Genomic DNA, 20,661 nt, shown 5'->3' with positions numbered 1-20,661 from the left:
CCTTCATGCTTTTTCTCCACATGATTCTACCTAGAGTAATATAATGGGTTAACAGTCAGCATGAATGTTGAGAAGTTCAGTCTAAATATGTTTGCAAATATCATTATATCTGAAATACCATTTTGCTAGGCAATGTAATGATGACTAATAGGTATGAAAGAGAAATCTTACTGCTTCATTTTTTAACTACAAAATACACAGGAAAATGAGAAATTTAGTTGATACATTAAAATTCAGAAAACCATTTAAGGATATAATTGGTACTTACTAAACCAATTAGTACAAAATAATCAAGTGTCAGTGAGCATATATGATTCTATGATATATAACTCGCTGTTGCCAATTAAAGTGGCCAAATTCTTTGTTATTCTCAGTAAATGTGTACAAACAATTGCAAGCAAACGCTGATATTTAGGACACAGTTTCCTGGGTAGGGTTATTGATGAAGTTCTGTCTGTACAAAGTCTATCAGCAGTCAACAAACAAATACCACATTGAGCAGCTCTTAACCTACATTTTTCTTTCCTTTTCTTCTATTACCAGCCACATTTACACTCTTCAAGCAGGTGTTTACTTTTGCTTTGAACATGTGCTTCTTAGCACAGCCAGCTGTGAAGTTTAAAGCAGAAGCTGCTCCCCCCAGGTTAGAAACTGCCCACTTTCCACGGAGCACAGCGAGATCTATGAATACGGTACACAGCAGGTGGCTTGGGCATCTGTACATAACAAAGCTTGAGAAGTCCTTTTGTGGATGTCATGAATTTTACTTCGCATGGTACCAGTTTCTGTGGAGCCTCAGGCCTTCAAACCAGTGGATGTGAGCTATTTCTCTGACAGAAATGTTGTGTGTGATGTGTCAGTTCATTTTCAGGACTCCTTCAGTTAGGTAAATGAAGGCTAAAAGCTTCAAAAACAGGTCACATGGAAAATACCAACACTGCTTATTCAAGCAATATATATATATTTTTTGTGGGTTTAGTGATATGAAAAGAAGTAAAACTACTACTTTTTTTAAAGCTTCATGTATCTTTTGCATAGCAGTCAGGTGATTAGAGGTGACTTACATGAATGGAAACACTGATATATATTCTTCCTTGGCCATACAAGCTTCAAAGCCTGTAACATAGGATATTTTGGCAGACAACAAGCTAAGTAACTCCAACTGTTAGCATGTAGGTGTAGCAAGTGATTAGTCCATTTCACTCAGAGAGGACAGATGCAGATTGCTTCTTCATAAGGCCTTGTGGTCTGCCAGTAGTGATAGTAGAAGGTAAAACAGAGATACAGTCTTGAAAATTGACACCAAAACTCAAAATCCTCTTTTCTCAGAAGGCAGCAAAACAGCACATGAACCTCCATGCTCCACTGATGTCTTTCTCCTTGTATGTATTCTGAATCTCATTTGACCTCTTATAGCTCCCATAGCCCAATGACATGAGTTATAAGCATCAGGGAACTGACACAATTCCTGCACAGACACTGGTTAATGGTCTCAAGACATCTGCAGGAGACTCCAGAGATGGGTCCAGGCTTGAAGTGTTTTGAGCTGTTGGATTTTTTTAACTTCTCCAGTGTTAAATACATTTACAGTTCAGAAAGCACAAGTTTAAACTGTGCATTGCTTTCCCTCTTTCAAGTGTCTTAGCCATGAATGTTTAATTCTTTCCTTTTTACTGGACTCTAGTCATCTGTGAAATGTGGGAAGTCTGTATCTTTCCAATTCATCATGATGCCAAGCTTCACAGAATCCAGTGGTTTGAGGAAATTCTAGACTGTGAAGAACTAGAAAACCTGACATCTTTGATTAGGTCTTCTGAGACTTTTCTATTCAGGCAGGACTTACTGTAGGAGAGCCTGGATTATAATTTCAACCAAGTACTGGCACATCTTTCCTTATACGCTGTCTAACTCTTCGTTCTCTCTCCCAGGCAGCTCTGGAGTACTCCACAAGTTGGAGAAAAGCAGTAAATCCAGTGCTTTATGTTATTCATGCCTTCAAAAAAGAGTAAGGATGGTTTATGCTTAAGGGAACCACAGAATAGATTATATTATATTTGGTCTGAAATTATTTATCTACCACAGGCATTCTGGACAATTAAATGTCAGCTTGTTGGGATCACTGCCAAAAGAACAGATCCAATTAACTGAATTGCAATGACTCCAAATAATAGTTAACTGACCTACCTAATCCGTTTAAATAGCACATCTGGTCTTGACTGCTCACCTGTTCATGGTTCACTTGCACAGCATTTGCTAACATACATGGCCTGCAGTGAAATTCCTTTTCACAGGTTTATTGCTGAATTCTGGCCACTGAATAAGTAGATTTAACTTGGGATGGTGACATGTTTTGATACTTGCCTGCCTTTACCTTTGTCATCCACAGTTAGACAGTTTTGAGGAAAAAAGCAGAGGAACAGAAAAACAGTAGCTGTAAAAAATGAATAGCCAATCATTATTGCAAGAAATACAAGCAGTGCCAGAACTGAATTAGTAATCTCTAAGGGGAAAAGAATTTTTCACAATATTATGTGAATGAAATGGCATCAACCATTTCAAAAAATGTGCTGAGTAGCAGGCTTATTCAAATTCACATTTCTGAAATCAAGACATGTAAGAACAACACCAAAAATCAAACTTTTAAATATTATAATCTATCAAAAAATTAATTTGTGAATTCTCCACCACTGACCTGATGAATGATGAAACAGAAAAGGCAATCCATAATTTCTCAAAGTTATTAAACTAAAAAGTAAATAAAATATATTCTTGAGGAAAAAAAAATAAATTAATAAACCAGAAACTTATTTTGGAGTGTTGGTTTTGGAGAGGTTTTTCAAAACCTACTTCTTTTTCTATTTCTACCAGTCATGCAAATGAGGAAAATCTGTTCCTAAATATAGAAACAAAAAAAGGTAATTCTAAAATTAGTGCTGCTCACCAATAAACTAGTTATTTTTTTCTTTCTCACAGATACGAGTGCTTGGTGAAATTTCATTTCATGTGCAGAATTTATGGAATGAGCCTAGAATTTGTTATTCTTTGCAGCCAGAGCATGTTTATACACAGTCTTGAAAATTCCTAATGGGTCCAGGACTGTATTGAGAGCCTTGAGATGCTCTAGCAACAAAAATAATTCAGAATGCTTACTACCAAAATCCCCTAAATGGAACAGGCTTATAGCAAGGCTCTCCTGGGAACATTTTACAAGAACAGAGGGGTGGCTGATGTCCACCTCACACTGATGTCCCAGCTGCTGGATGGTACCGAGGAAAACACCCGCTCACCCACTACAGCTGGCCCCGCCTCTGCTTTTAAGCTGTGTTTCTGCCTTGAAGAAAAAAGTCAATGGAACCTGATTACCCTGTAAGAAATTACATCATTGGTTAGAGTGCCCATGAGAAACTGCATAGAGGAACAAGCAGAAAGAATGTAAAAACCTCCGATGCTACTGAGTCATAATACAGTTAGTTGTCTTTCTCAAACAGGGATTTTTTGGCACAATAAATTTAAGTGAAAAGTTATAAAACATTAAAGGTATTTACTACACAGTGCTACTATACCACAAAACGGTTTCAAACAAGGTTTTAGTGATTATCTGAATCCTATTTCATCAACTTGAATTTCTTAACTGGGTGATGCCTACTTAACGGAATACAATTGAAACTAATCAAACTAATTGTTTCCAATATTAAGTACTTAAGCCTTCAGACCCAGCCTGAGTTTTTCCTATGTCATTGTGTTCATAAGATTTAGTAGAAGTGGAAGGCAATGCTTAAATATAAAAAGAGAATCAGGTATTTAAAGAAGAATGTTCCCTGTAAATATGAAAGTTGCCAGTTTCCTTCTGTTAAAAATACTTCCATCAAAAATAAAGTAGTAAGCATCTGTAAACATCTGTGACTTACAGATGAAATGTAATTCAGCAAAATTACAGAATCACACAATCACAGAATGGTAAGAGGTGGAAGGGATCTCTGGAGATCATCCAGTCCAACCTCCCTGCTAAAGCCACCTCTACCTGCTGGCCACACTGTTCTTAGTGCACCCCAGGACACCATTTGTCTTCTAAGACATGAGGGCCCATTGCTGGCTCATGGTTACCTTGTTATCCACCAGGACTCCCAGATCCTTCTCCATAAAGCTGCTTTCCAGTAGCTGAAACCTTCACCTGCACCCTGCACTAGTGCATGGGGTTATTCCTCACAAGGTGCAGAAGCTTGCACTTGCCTCTATTGAACTTAGTTAGGTTTCTCTCCACCCAACTCTCTAGCCTGTCCTGATCTTGCTGAATGGCAGCACAGCCTTCTAACACATCAAAATGTTGGTGTGCTAAGTTTTAATAGTATAGCAGAAAATGTACACAAGCAGAGACAAGCAAACAAAATTATTTTTCAAAATTAACTTTAGTTTCATCAAGTGTCTATTATTTCTATGCCTATTTGCTTCGTTTTACAAAGAGGAAATTACAAATGGATCGATACATAGGTATAAAGCATTTATGAGTACCTCTGTCTGCTGACATTAGTAAGTACACACATATTACTTGTTCACACCAATAGTCACTTTGGTAAAACCCCTGTTGCTGACCCAATAAAAAAAGCTATTTCTTCGAAGAAATAACAAACTTCTTGTCACAATCCAATATGGAGCTATTTCTTCAAAGAAATAACAAACCTTTTGTCACAAACCAATATGAAGTTTCACATTTTCACCACCTGAGACTTATGTCTGAAATATTTGGAACTAAAGCTGTGTACAGGGAAAGACTAATAATATAAATGTGTAGTACAAAGAAGAGTTTTGTCAGAGAAGGCTAGGAATTAGCTTTTTCTGAAAAGTCACAGGCCAGATGATGCTTAGTGATGTCAACCTTAAACCCTACACAGACTTCTTTTAGGACCAGTGGGACACAGAAGAGCTTCCCAGGTTGCAGATCTGAGTGTTCATTTAGCCATCTCTGCATTGTATAAGAAAAGGATTAAGAAGCAACATTTACAGTCGATTTAATAAAACAGCTGTTATGTCTTTTAATGTCATGGCTGAATATCAACTTTTTCCTGAGTGTCCACTTTTGAAAAATGCATTGCTAATTTGAAGGAACACCTAACAGGAAAAATTCCTTTTACTTTGCAGGATGTTTCTAACAATGTTTATTCAGATGAGAGAAGGGAAACAACTCAATTAAAATTTGCAATACTCTACTCAATATAAATTATACAGTGACTGCTATACATACGGAATGATGCAGGGAGACAAGAAATTTTTATTATGAATTAGCAGTAAAATTATATCAAGAACAAAATTTAGAATATACTGTTTTGACAGGCTAATATCGCAAGAGCTGCAGGTAGCAACTACAGGTTCTGGTTATTGTAGAATTTCTACTTTTAAATAAATAGTATTGAATAAAACTGTTTATGGCACAAATAGGAAAAAAATGGGAAAAACTACACAGGAACCTTTGATCTAACATATGAAGGAGTAACATGACCAAATGGAGACCGAGGCTGGGCAAATTCAAGAAAAAACAAGGTGCTCATTTTTAGCTGATGGTAAATAACCTCAAGGTAATTACCATAATTTACCAAGGGTTATGGTAGATTCCTTGTCACTTGAAGTCATTAAATAAAGATTGAGAAAGACATGCCGAAGTCATAGAGCAGAGAATAGTTTGTTATGTGGAGGTGCAATCTGGGTTATTGTAGTGAGATTTTCTGATCTGTGAACTTCAACAGCTAAAGGACAGTTTAGCCACAATTTATTTTACAAATGCATAACAATGAAAAGTTATCCAAAATTCAAGAAAATGGTCCAGCAATTTCACCATGAGAAAACTTCATTTCTCTCATACATGTTAATGACTGAGGAAATAAGATGCACCTTTTCTCCTATCAGCTAGTGACATTTACTCTGGTCAGTACTGGATGATTAAGTTAAGCACTCTTCATTTGGGAACTGTCTCCATGATTTATGGCTGTTATCACTGTGCTCTCCATGATCTTAATACCTTACAAGAAAAATGATGGTGTTGGTTGAATACAATAAACTACAGATATCCAGTGAATGAAAAGATCTCGGAGAGATCCGGGTAATTTTTTTTTTTTCCAGTTCACAGTCAATGCTTCACAAAATAGAGTTTCAGGAAGATATTTAACTGTTGAACAAGATTAGGCAGTGTTCAGGAATATAAGAAGTGTGACAGAGATCAAAAGCATCCAAATATCATTATTCCATCATCTCTGAAAGAAAACAGTTCATTTCAGAAATATGCTTAGCAGTATTTTATGGCACTGACAATATTCAATTCTTCATTTGGAACTGGATTTATTACATAATTTACTTAAACCTAAAGAAAAATGTTCATTGAAAGGTGTTTAAAATCTGAAAATAAAAAAACTAAATATGAGAAAGTAATTTCATAAAGTCATAGAATAGTTACGATTGGAAGGGACCTTAAAGATCATCTAGTTCCGACCCCCATGCCATGGTCAGGGACATCCCACCAGATCAGGTTACCCAAGGCCCCATCCAACTCAGCCTTGAACACCTCCAGGAATGGGACATCCACAACTTCCCTTGGCAACCTGTTCCCGTGTCTCACCACTCTCATGGTGAAAAAATTCTTCATAATGTCTAGTCTAAATCTGCCCCTCTCCAGTTTATACTCATTCCCCATCATCCTATCACCACAAGCCTTTATGAATAGTCCTTCTCCAGCTTTCTTGTAGGCTCCTTTCAGGTACTGGAAGGTTGCTATAAGATCTCCTCTGAGCCTTCTCTTCTCCAGGCTGAACAATCCCAATGCTCTCAGCCTGTCCTCATAGGGAAGGTGCTTCAGCCGTTGGATCGTCCTTGTAGCCCTCCTCTGGAACTGTTCCATCAGCTCCATATCCTTCTTATGTTGAGGATTCCAGAACTGGACACAGTACTGCAGATGAGGTCTCACAAGAGAGGAATAGAAGGGCAAAATCACTTCCCTCGACCTACTGGCCACGCTTCTTTTGATGCAGTCCTGCACATTGCCAGCTCATGTCGAGCTTCTCATTGGCCAGCACCCCCAAGTCCATCTCTGCAGGGCTGCTTTCAATCACATCATCCCCCATTGTGTATTGAAAAAGGGGATTGCCCCGACTTAGGTGTAGGACCTTGCACTTGGCCTTGTTGAACCTCATGAGGTTCTCACAGGCCCCCTTCTCCAGCCTGTCCAGTTCCCTCTGGATGACATCCTGTCCTTCCAGTGTGGCAACTGCACCACTCAGTTTGGTGTCATCTGCAGACTTGCTGATGGTGCACTCAATCTCACTGTCAATGTCATTGATGAAGACATTAAACAGCACCTGTCCCAGTAAAGACCCCTGAGGGACACTACTCATCACCGATCTCCATCTGGACTTTGAGGCATTGATAACTACCCTCTGAATATGACCATCCAACCAATTCCTTACCCAACAGTCTATCCATCAAATCAATGTCTCTCTAATTTAGAGAGAAGGATGTTGTGGGGGACTGTGTCAAAGGCTTTACAGAAGCCTAGATAGATCGCACCTGTCAGTTTTCCCATGTCCACTGCTGCGGTTACCCCATCATAGAAAGCTATAAAGGTGGTCATACAGGATTTGCCCCTGGTGAAGCCACGCTGGCTGCCATTAATGACCTCCATGTCCTGCATGTGCTTTAGCATAGCTTCTAGGGTGATCTGTTCCATGATCTTCCCAGGCACAGAGGTGAGGCTGACAGGTCAGTAGTCCTCAGGGTCGTCTTTTCTACCCTTTTTAAAAATGGGGACAATGATACCCTTCTTCCAGTCACCAGGGACTTCTCCTGATTGTCATGACTTTTCAAATATCATGGAGAGTGTCTTGGCAACCACATCTGCCAATTCGCTCAGGACTCTGGGATGCATCTCGTCACATCCTATAGACTTATATATGTTCAAATTCCTCAGATAGTCTCTAACCTGATCCTCCTCTGTGGTGGGAGGGAGTTTACCTCCCTGATCACCATCTTGCTGTCCTGTGACCCAGGAGCGGTTATCGGTGAAGACTGAGGCAAAAAAACTTGTTAAGTACCTCAGCCTTCTCCTCGTCTGTTGATACAAGATCACCATTCCCAGCCATCAGTGGGGGTATGTTCTCTTTGACCTTCGTCTTTTGAATGATGCACCTGCAGAAGCCCTTCTTGTTAGTCTTTACTTCCCTTGCCAAGTTTATCTCCAGCTGTGCCTTGGCCTTCCTGACCTCATCCCTACACAACTGGGCAGCATCTCTATACAAGTCCCAGGTTACCTGTCTCTGCAGTGCCCTCTTCTTTTTCAGTTTAACCAGAAGGTCTTGACTCAGCCACACCGGTCTCTTCCCTCCCCTGCCTGATTTTCTACATCTGGGGACTAAGTGGTCTTGCACTTTAAGGAAAGCATCCTTGAATATTCTTCTGCTTTTCAAGCAAAGCACCTGAGTTTGATCTAAAACAATTGTAGGACCATTGTTCGATTTTTGAAGTATTTTTCATGCTTCCAAAATGTTCTTTTTGATTCAACAAGGATCATTTTTTTATGGGGATAAATTTCTAGTTTGAGTTCAGAACATAAAAATCCATTAAAAATCCACTTTCTCAGTATTGCTTACAGTCTTTTCTTTCATCAGCCCCAGAATGAAAACTCTCTTTACCGTAGCCTGTGCAGATATTATGTCCAGGCAATATGAGCAATTATCTGGACTGGAAAACTGACATTGAAAACAGGCCTCTTGCCTTGACAAGGCTGGAGGATGCAGGAGTATTTATGTCTATGGCAGCACTGGGTTCATTCCTGCACAGACCATTCCTGCTGAAGCTGCGCAGGGAGTGGAAGGAGTTAAACATACAATAGCAAGGGCACCCACTGACCCACTTACATCACTTCTCCCTGTCTCCCCAGCTCGCCCAGAACAAGCCAAGGGTCTCCACAGCTCATGACAAAACCCCTGATTTCTTACAGTCCCCTTGTGTCTCTGCTCCCTTTACAGAACGGTCAGAACTTTGCTCAGATTCTTTGGTTTAACTGCAGTGTGTTGATACAAAAATCCATGCAATATATTTTCTCTAAGCAATATATCCAAACATAAAAGGCATTCCCAAGAGAGGAGCAGCAGGAAGGCTTTTCAGGATGAATCTGACAGTTTAGAGACAAACTCTGTGGATCACAAGTTTTCAGTCCTTTACGCACAAACTGATCACCCTCATTTTACAGGAGAAGTATCAAATCCTCATCAGAAATACCTAAAGTCTATGCTTACACTGTACCATTTCTGCTAACAAAAGCAGAGTTTGCAACAAAATTTTTCTTTGTTACAGAGAAAACTGAGGTCTGTCCTTGCAAATATAGGGAAACTGCTGGTGTCAGAAGGAGCTGAGAATGATAGGAAGATGTGATTTAGGCCAGTCTTATCAGTTTGATGTGGAGTCCTAACTCTTTTGTTATCATTACTTTGCCATGCAGATAATCTACTTTTTCATTAAGTGGTGAGGCTACATAATATGCAGATGTAAAACCTGTCTAAGAAGAAAAAGTAAAAAATCCTCCAAAAAGGCTTGAAAATCTTCCCTCTTGTAGTCCACCTGCCTACAGCAAATCTTGGCAAGAAGGCTCAGCCTTGCATATATCAGTTATGAGGCTATCAACACACCAAAATATGACATGGTGATACAGAACTAATTAATAGAGAATAAATGTGATATAAAATGCTATCATATTCACAGCAGCCTTTCTTTGAGCTTAATTATAATGTAAACCTCATATTGAAGCACTTTTTATGTGCAGATTATGCTGACCATTAAATAAAAAACTGAAGTACTCACTTTTATAATTTGCAACGTGTTATCTTTGTATGGATGCCCTTTCGTTTTACTTAAATAATTTTCAGTCCAGTATATATTGGTCTGAGAATTGCTTGTTAGCAAGCACATTCTGGGAAAAAGTACTACTAAAATTTCCAGCAAAGGTACAATCAGACAATTGCCATTCAAAATTACTGCATAAAAAACTCATAGATGCAATCACAAACAATTACTATACAATTACAACATGAAAACGTACCAAGTACAGATACAATCACAAAGACAAGTACAGCTGATGGCAAATCCAGGAGCAATTACACAAAGCCTTTGAAGAATTACGCACACTTATTTAAACTTGATAAGTATGTTTTAGCAGTACCATAAGTGAGCAGGATTATTATAGCCAGTGAGATGGGGCAATTTCATTTGCATAAGTAGTTTTGCAAATTTCTAATATTTAAAATTTGATTTTAAAATGAAGTTGCAGTTATTAGCATTAGGTTAATTACTTTTCTATCTTACAATCATTAATTATTTCAGAGCCACCAGAAATTTGAAGAATACTTCACATATATGAGAAACTATAATCCTTTCACAAAAGCTCTTGATATGTAATCATGGCCCCAGTTTGCAACCAAAACATGACAAAGAGGTAGTAAAAAGATAGAGAGTTCTAGAAATTGTTAGTTCCTTGAGTCTGAATGCTTACACCAGGATCAAAAATTCTGCAAGTCAAATGACGCAGAGCAGTAACTTGCAGGGATGTTGGATCAAGTCATAGAATCATAGAATAACCAGGTTGGAAGAGACCCACTGGATCTAAGGAATGAGTGTTTTATTCTGCTGCTCACAGCCACCACTCAAAAAATAAGCCATTTTTTCTTGGGTTTTGCAGTGCTTGTAGTGGAAATAAATCTGAGACTAGTCTGAATGACAAAAGGATAATAATTAGCAAGCTACAAGAAACTATAAGCCTAGGTTTGTTCAACATGATACCCTAAGAATCCCAGATCAGAACAGCTAGCAGCTCATCTTGAAATATATCAATCATTAGCAATAAGGCATCTTTGAAACCATAATGACATTTTAAATTGCAAGAAACAGAATTGCTCACACAGAAGAAATGTAAACCAAGATAATGATACATTAGTATTGTCGAAAGAGCCACACTAAAGCACATGATACTTGACTAGGACTTGACAGTTCTTGGCATGGATATCAGAGAAAAGATTGTCTCTGGCATCAAAATCAAATCAAAGACTCAGGGATAATTTTAATCTGCAGACTCCAAACTACATTTGACATACTCTTTCATGTATCCTGCTCCTGGATTAAGGACATAGCTCTATACAAGCCTCACAACATTTTTCAAGCCAAAAAAGTCAGCCTCCTGAGTTGCTGAATACTAAACTGCTTAAAATCAAAACTAAGCATGCCAAATGCTTCTTTAACCTTATGTACTGCCCAGCAACACTTCAGATGCCAGGTCTTGCTTTTAATGAAGTCAGTGACAGTAGTGTTTTGCTACTACATAACACAAGTTATGAAAATTCATTAAACAATGTTATTGATTAGTTATAATCTTATAGTCAGGCATTTCCATGTCTTTCACTTCAATTTATGCTCTAAGAATCTGCTTTACATGCCAGCTATTATGTAAATCACACATGTATCTTTGTTTTCCCAACATCAAAAATTTTAATTTTATTCTAAATATCACAATTAAACTTGTCATTTCTGTGCTCCACTTTCTACTTTCAGTTTTTAAATAAAGAAGCTCTGAAGGGTCATGCTCCATTATAAATCACCCAAAGTGACTTTATAATTGATAGTTTACCATGTTTACATGGCCCTGTTCTGTCCAATTTCTGAGTAGTGTTTGTGAAACTTTGTACAGAACTTAATGCCAGATTGATGGGATGAAGCTTCAAACATGCTACATACCTGTTCCTGCTCAGAAACAAAATAAGAGGTGTGGAAAACTGTTCAGCTGGAAAGTAAGGCAGAAGGATTTGCATTTTGGGGGTTGTCTTTGACTATTAGTTCCAAAGAACAAAATTTGGAAGCCCTTAACTGAGCCAAACTCTAACTGAAAATTGCAAATATTTCCAAGGGAACACACAGTTTGATCCACAGAGTTATTCTGTTATTCCTATTATAAGCTATTAGTAGTTTAATCATGGAACTACGAACTTGTTGAGTCATCTGTTCTTATGCCAATCTTCTTATAGCTTACCTGCATCTGCAAGATTGAATTCTGATCAATTAATTTATTCTTGCATTGCTATGGAAGATGTCCTTAACCTTAGGAATTAGTAAATATCAGGTTTCCTCAGCACGTAATTGTAGTTCTTACACTAGCACTATAAATTACAAAATAAACAACATAATGAAACAAAGTAAGGAACTCAACAGTTAGTGAACCTATATAATACATTGTACTTAGTATGCACGCTACAACAGTAGAACAAGCAGAAAAGGAACTGAAACAAAATTGCTTGACCTATTTTAATATTTGATGAAGAAATACTAAGCCTAGAAATACCATGTCTTCAGGGACCTTGTAGTTGATATTATAAAAAAACATTTTAAAAAGCAGCTCCTATAGTTTATCATAATGAGCTTTGGGTAATACTTTAAGAGTCCATTAACTTACACTCAACTAATCTTGAATTACAACAGAAATCCTTTGAAAGCATGTATGATAGTCACACAAATACCACATAAATTCATTTCCATCCTTTTGTGAATGTTTTCCCCTAGACAATCTATAGTTTTAATCCCTTTGTGTAATAGTCCAGAACTTGTTATTTTAACATGACTGGAAGGAGTTCTGATCAGTTCTAATTCTAAAAGAAATCAAACTCTATGCTCTTTTGAAAACTCAAATGAAAACTGCTTGTGAAAAAAAATCTGATTTGTTTAAGACATTTATCTATAACTTTGAAACTCTAGCAGATATGTTTTACTTAGATGAGTAGTATAATTGTAATATTTATTATTCCAAATTAATACTCTTTTTGTGTCTTAAATCATATAAGTTACCAATGTAAGCTAAATATTTTCCAAATAATCACTCTCTGAACTGCAGCCTGGAAAGAAGCAGAGTCTTTCAAATTTGTATGGATGAAGCAAAATGTCATGAATTACATCAGCCATGCAAGGCTGAACTATTGAACTGAGAGGGGAAGAAAAATGTTTAAATGGAACATATCTTTGCCAGAAATTAAGAGTTTGGACTGAAACTTAAGAGATTTTTGTTCCATTTTCCCTATTTCTCCAATAGCCTTCCAAAATGACTGCACTGTTTCTTTACTAGACATCCTTGTGTCAACAAAATAACACATTTTCTTAAAATCTAAACATTTGCGGTGGCATCTTATTATTGATGAGGTCCAGTCATTTCAAAGGAATCCAGACAGTTTCAATATCAGAAAACAAATACTTCTAAATAATTCCCCCTGTTAGTTTCTTTGAACACATTTGAATGCAAACAAATGCTGAAGTCACAGTCATGACAAAACAGAACTCTAAGTCTTCTTTTTTTCTAACTGTTGAGGCTTTAAGTTTTTGGAAGAGAAAGAGGTTCCCATTTTAGGTTTATTCATCAAGAGCCGAGCTTAACCTACATTCTACTGAAGCCTCATATACTGCAGTAATATAAATATCTGTCTCTTGTTCCTTTGCATTTGGTGTTTTCAGTGTTTTGGCCAGTGAGTCAGTGCAGATACAAGGTGTAGAGCAACTACAGAACACAGACGGAGATCTGCACCAGCCCAGTGATATAAACTCCCAAAACACACCCTGCAAAGGACCTTGGGCAGAGTAACTGGAAGGGCTGGAAATGTCACTAGGTGACCAGGATGTCCAGCCACAGGCACCATCACTGGCACAGGCACACAGACACTTGCTTCCCAGTAAGCACATTCTCCTACTTTAGAAATTGCCCATTTCATTCATCTTTCCAGTGTTTCACAATTCCATCGCCAATTATGTTTCAAAGAAGAAACTGCTGCATACACAACAAGGAACAGAGATCATCACACTTTTTTATCAGCCTGTCTGAACTACCTTCTATGTACCTGGCAGGCCAGAGCCTTGACTTATCCATGTGGTAAAAGGTCATGATGATACTTCTAATTAAAAAATAAATAGCTTCCTGTAATGTTATAGAATTACTGTAGCAATCAGGCACATAAAGATAAAAGCTCACAAAGATAAAGGCATATTAATTAGCTCATAAAGCCTTATTAATCAGGCTTGTAATGGTAGCAGTTTGAAACCATAAAAGAAATTTGTAAGATATTTGTCTGCAGGCTTCAAATAGAGAAAATGAAAGCCCACCCACACAGCGCAATGTGACATTAGCATCCTGCTTCTGGGAAAAAGAATATACAGTCTAAGAGCAACAGTATATGAATGTTTTCATACACTGGCTCTGCACTAGCTGAGGACTAATAGCAAAAAGTAGAACACATTAATCTACTTCTAAAGTATCTTAACTTCCTTAATTCATTGCTCATGGAAGTCAGCGAGGCACTGAATGCGAGTGGGATCCTATGAGACCCATTTGCAAAGAATTCCTGTCTAAACTGAAGTCAGTGGCTACTAACTTCAAAAACACAGGATTCCACTGTGTTTCCTGATCACCAAGTCCTAGACCTCCCTCAGGCAAAATTTCCTATTCAGATTAAGTCAAAGGAAATTCAAGATTCTGAAAAAGAACATATGTTCTGTTTTTTTCAAGGAAATGGCTTGTTTCCACCTTTATTTAGCACTTGATACTTCCACCAAAGACATCCATTCTAATCCACCGAGTTGTCAACAATAACTGAAGACCAGAGACATTTAGAGAACTGTACACTCTCTTATTTATTTCTCCTTAACACCCCACTAGCCCTGCAAGTTTCTGACAAATCTTCCTTGTTCCAAGGTAGACTTTCTGCACACAATGCAGACAGATACCTCATTTTATTGTAAATAATTGAGGCAACTGCAGCAATTATGATTCTGAAAATACCCAACCTAATCACTAAATTTCCATCAATTTTATAAACATATTTCCAGAAGGTAGAACTGTTGATTGCCCAAGAGACTATAAAAGAAGAAAGGTGTGATTTTTCCCTTCCTTCTTTTTGCTCCCAATTTTGTAACAAATGCATAAGAGATTTACATGGGAAAAGCCAATACCACTGCTGAGGAGCTATGAGCAGCAATGGTCCTTGACACTTAACACCTCCTCTTCACACATTTCACCATTGCCTATGACTCAAATAAATCAGTATTTATCCTTGACACAATCTGATGTGGCCACATTAGGGAGATAAAGGCTCCTGTTCAATTTTAAGCCCTTCCAAAGAAATGTGTTTTGGGATACCAGAGAAGCTGATATTCATCTAGAAAGCACTGTACAAGGGTGGGGTTTTTTTTTCCTTTTTACCTAATAATAAAATTAAGTAAGCTTTATTCAGCTGTTCATCTCTTACACTGAAATAATGGTATGTCTCAGACTTCCAATGTATTCACCCTTGCACTTTTTAACAAATAAGATGGTGGAGATTACACCATTTTCATTTGTTGCTTTGTCATATAACAATGTTTATATTATTGCAAAACAACAGTGACATCCAGAGGCACAAAAGCCTAACCGGAACTGTTCATTACCCATGATGATGAGTTCAAAATCTGAGTTACTCAGGTTTTCAACAACTTTGATTCTTTGCAACTCTGTGAATTTTAAAAGCATGCAGCATGTAAGGAACACATGTAGACCTTTTCTTCTAAACATGTCCCCATACAGCCTTACATGGGTAAATAATCATTGAAATATGGTCGACTGAGACAACATAGTCTTATAGAACCATTATATCCCGTCATCGATAGCTGTCATTGATAAAGTTCTGTGTGAAAACTTTTCACCCCAGGTACATTTTAGCAGAATTTTTTTGAAAAGAGAAGAGGAAAGATCAAAAGAAATTCAAATACATCCAACCGAGGCACAAGAATACTTAAAAAATACATACAGTTAAGACAGCTTGAAGAATCAGTGCTGTTCATGTGGAGAAGGTTGCTAGAAGCACACCTACCATGTCAGCATGCGATAGAGTATTAAATAGATTTCAGTACACTATTTCACTTCTAGATCATGAAAGTGAAACTGTGAATCCAGTCCAGACCACTAGAAGGAATGACTAGCTTCAGCAGATTTGCAGACACATCAAATTGCTCATTTCCACAGAGTGGGTTCGCACTAAGGCTGAAAACTCCCTGCAATCTGAGTGCTGAGAGTTTTTCCTGAAAAAGGACTCAAGGACTGACAGATTAGAAAGATTTAAGACTTTTTTCTGGGTTTTTTTTCATATTATAAGATGCCAATTGTGCCACAGGCAATATAAATATATATGTATTCCTGAAGAAAAAAATAAAATATCCAGAGTATTCAACAATTGCCCAATCTTAGAAGAGCTCAAGTCTCAAAACCATGCACTTATTGACCAGCTCCTCTGCTGGTGTGAATCATAATAGCTCCATTTATTTCAATGGAGCTCTGTCAGGTTACATCAGCTGAGGACTGGATCCTATCAGTCTCCTTAACATTCCTGTCATTCCTGTACCAATGTAAGTGCTGTATCGTTTTTCTACTATGTAGTTCCTCACATATGCTGAACCTGCGCTTGCAATACAAAGATAATTGCATATATTTACCATTTCTGTCTACAACATGGAGGAAAATGCATGTCTGTTTAACACTAGACACTCATTTCTTTGTCAAAGACGAGTATTTTAAAAGATGTCTTTTAAACTATCTTTTTATATACTGAAGAAAATGGCTATTGTAATAACCAGAGTACCATTTTAGCTATCAATAGAAATCTTCTCCTAGAGTAGCTTCTGGTTGAAAATAATGCCTTTGAGTAGTCCATTTTATGGGGTTCTCTTCATTCTCTACCAACAAAGCTTCCCCATAACATTTTGCCCAGTATTTCATTCAAAGGAATAAAGTTTTTTGAGAAAAATACTGTTCAGTTCTCTCTGTCAGAAAAGAAGTTGACAGACTGTTGACAAAAATGAATGCTGCATTCTGTACCCAGCTGACAGACTCCTGCAGTTGGTAATTTATTGGCTATTCTTGCTATGAAAGAGTATGTACATAATCTTTTATTGCAGTTATTTCTGTATAAAAGACAGAATAAATACAATTCTTTTACTTGTGATCACACAACTGCTGTAGTTCTAGTCATGTAATATTAAAACAAGTTACTGATAAGCCTGTTAGAAATGCTATTGCATAAATAAGAATCTTTCCCTTTGACCACTGAATGATGACCAGTTGGCCTAAATTCACCCTTTTTTATTATTTATTACAATAAGCCTATTCCTGAATTCAGAAAACTGAATTTCTTGAAGTAATAAAAATATTTTTAAAAACATGTTAAAATGGATTTAGAAGTAATGTTTATGTATCATGGTTAAGAGTAAGACAGAGCTAGTGTAGAAAAATCCATTAATACATTTACAAGTGACAGAGAAAACATTTGTTCTATAGATAAATATTTTCGACTGCAGGAAATAGATGTTCGTTTGGCAAAAATTGGCATTGGCACATCCCTTATTTTCCTTAGCTAAGGATATAGCCCATATGCTCTACTACTACCTAAAGTGGTTTTGATCCTGATGCAAGGAAGAAACAATACTAGTACTCATTTTATAAACTGAAGTAAGAGAGGGAAAAATGATACTAAAGTATTATGGCCAAGGTTGTACAAAAAGTATGTATCCAGGTCTAGGCTATCTTCACAGTTTACTGGCCTCTATCACAATATTGCCCTGGTCAAAGTCACTTTATTCAAATTTTCATAGAATCATAGAATAGTTAGGGTTGGAAGATCAGTCAGTTCCAACCCCTCTGCAATGGGCAAGGACATCCCAGTAGATCAGGTTACCCAAGGCCCCATCCAATTCAGCCTTGAACACCTCCAGGGATGGGGCAGCCACAGCTTCCCTTGGCAACCTGTTCCAGCATCTCACCACTCTCATAGTGAAGAAATTCTTTCTTATATCAAGCATACATCTGCCCCTCTCCAGTTTATACCTGTTCCCCATCATCCTATCACCACAAGCATTTATGAAACCTCTCCAGGTTTCCTGTAGGCTCCTTTCAGGTACTGGAAGGTCGCTATAAGACCTCCTTGGAGCCTTCTCTTCTCCAGGCTGAACTAGCCCAACTCTCTCAGCCTGTCATCGGAGAGGTGCCCCAGCCCTCGGACCATCTTTGTAGCCCTCTTCTGGACTCATTCCAACACCTCCATATCCTTCTTATGTTGAGGATTCCAGAACTAGACACAGTGCTGCAGATGAGGTCTCACAAGAGAGGAATAGAGGGGCAGAATCATCTCCCTCAACCTGCTGGCCATGCTTCTTTTGATGCAGCCCAGGATACGGTTGACCTTCTGGGCTGTGAGCGCACATTGCTGGCTCATGTTGAGCTTCTCATCGACCAGCACCCCCAAGTACTTCTCTGCAGGGCAGCTCTCAATCACTTCATACCCCATTATGTATTGAAAATGGAAATTGCCCCGACTTAGGTGTAGGACCTTGCACTTGGCCTTGTTGAACCTCATGAGGTTCTCACAGGCTCCCTTCTCCAGCCTGTCCAGTTCCCTCTGGATGACATCTTGTCCTTCCAGTGTGGCAACTGCACCACTCAGCTTGGTGTCATCTGCAGACTTGCTGATGGTGCACTCAATCTCACTGTCAATGTCATTGATCAAGATATTAAACAGCACCTGTCCCAGTAAAGACCCCTGAGGGACACTACTCATCACCGATCTCCATCTGGACTTTGAGGCATTGATCACTACTCTCTGAATACAATCATCTGCCCAGTTTCTTATCCACCATACCGTCCACCCGTCAAATCCATATCTCTCTAATTTAGAGAAAAGGATGTTGTGGGGGACTGTGTCAAAGGCCTTACAGAAGTCTAGATAGATCACATCAGTCGGTTTACTTCAGCTGGGCTGCTGGTTGCATCAACTTTCTAGTGGACCCTTTATAACCCATAAGGTGTTTTAGAGAAGTATCCTCTCTGACACCTGACCCCGGACACCTGTCCTCCCACTGCTTGTTACAGGCTAGTCTAATGTTATCCCCCTCCCCCTTCACATGTAGTTTAAAGCCCTACCTACAAGGTCTGCAAGCTCCTGGGCAAAGACCCTGCTCTCCCTCTGAAAAAAGTGGCTCCCATCTGAAACTGGATTTGCCACCAAAGACTAACCTCTTAGTATTATGAGTAAGTATTTACTTTCCACTAATTATTTAACATGCACAGCAACTTAAAAAAAAAAAAAAAAAATCAATCCCACCATATCTGGGGTATCTGGGGATATGAAAAATGTTTCCTTGAAAAATATCAGGTTGAACCTACCCCTAGTTATCATCATGTCACAGCTGACCAGAGAGGGCATAAAGAAGTGAAGGATTTTTTTCAAAATTGTATAACAGATCATTTATCATCATGGTCTTTTCTGGCTTAAGGTCTGTATTCCTGTGAATTCGCGGCAGAAATAATATCATGAAGGAAGGTTAATGTGGTGCTGTGTACACCTGCCACACATACTTTAAATAACAACTATCTTCTATGTATCTTAATAATAAAACACAGGAAACTGATGCCTTGCAGCTACAATAACATGTTACTTTGACTTCTGTCCTTGCATGGATGTCTGGATAGGGTCACACAACTCATAACTATGGAAGATGTGGTGCCTGCAGAGACCACGATCACTCCATTCTCCACTAAGCAAGTGAACTTGGGAGTTTCAGATCAGCACAGGGCGGGCAGCTGGATCCCACTTTCCCCAAAGATCCCACAATCTCTTCTGGACCCTACTAGGCAAGTAATATTTGGGAATACTTTTTAACATCTTCTAGGGTAAAGAAGTGCATGTAACAAAACTCCCAACTTGGTAAATGGTTCTACTGATTTCATAGCAGAGAAGTTGAGACCTCTTTTGTCTATCTTCCCCATTCTGGAGTCTTCTTTCTTAAGAATGATTCCCACCAAAAGATTAATGTGGAATTAATATTGAAGATATGTGAAGGCTTTACGCCATATTCGTCATGTGCATTGAAATCAGTTGTAATCTATTTATCTCCAATTTTCATGTGATTAAGCTTCAAGAGCGTTCCCTGTCTGCCTACACTGTATCTTTACTTCAGTGCCTATTGCCAGGCATTTTTCAGAACAGATAGTGGCTTATCACTATCAAAAAGCAGCTCAAAGTCCTTAAGAAAATCTCCAGCTTAGCAACTATCCTTTTGAAATTGTAAATCGTACCTGTTTTCCTTCATCTTTGTAGCTATTAATAGGCATACTTTTCATGACAACAGGATTTGTTTGTGGGGTTATGAGATATCATCTGCTCCTTCTCTTTCCTCCTCTCTTAAGGTGTAATTTGCTGTCATATCATACCAGCTTGTCCTAGAAATAGCTTGTCACAAAATGAAAGATTTGTTGCTACTGAAAGAGCAGAAACAGCTGTAAAAGAGCAAAAGTTAGATTTCAGCCAAATGTTCCTTAAACAAAGAAACAGGAAAAAAAGCACACCATAAACAAAGCTTACTTAAGCTGGTTTGTCTCTCGTAAAAGTCTTCACAAAATATGGGAAGATGAGTCCTGCAAATGGTTTTACCTTCACATAGATTGCGTGGGTGGATGATAATAGGAAAGCACAGCGAGTGATGGAAATAGCATGGGCTTGGGTCTGTATTCAGAAGGAAAACAGATTTGTTTTCTAGCAGAAAGCAATTTCCGTAAATAAATAGGATGGTTCATCATTACCT

The 20,661-nt window shown here is 38.2% G+C and overlaps 1 long non-coding RNA gene across 1 annotated transcript; it reads right to left on the bottom strand.

Annotated features, from left to right (window-relative positions):
* Positions 1-1,071: 1,071 nt before the first annotated feature.
* On the bottom strand, positions 1,072-20,285 carry LOC138719227 (uncharacterized). The gene is made up of 3 exons (XR_011337193.1): positions 20,156-20,285; positions 19,244-19,363; positions 1,072-1,993 (listed from the first exon to the last, which is right to left on the bottom strand). It is a non-coding gene; the product is annotated as an uncharacterized lncRNA (long non-coding RNA).
* Between the last annotated feature and the right edge of the window lie 376 nt (positions 20,286-20,661).

The sequence above is a fragment of the Phaenicophaeus curvirostris genome, chromosome 3, assembly GCF_032191515.1.
Source record: "Phaenicophaeus curvirostris isolate KB17595 chromosome 3, BPBGC_Pcur_1.0, whole genome shotgun sequence".
Lineage (NCBI taxonomy): Eukaryota > Metazoa > Chordata > Aves > Cuculiformes > Cuculidae > Phaenicophaeus > Phaenicophaeus curvirostris.
Note: the sequence above shows the minus strand (reverse complement) of the source record. Positions and strands in the feature narration are given on the sequence as shown.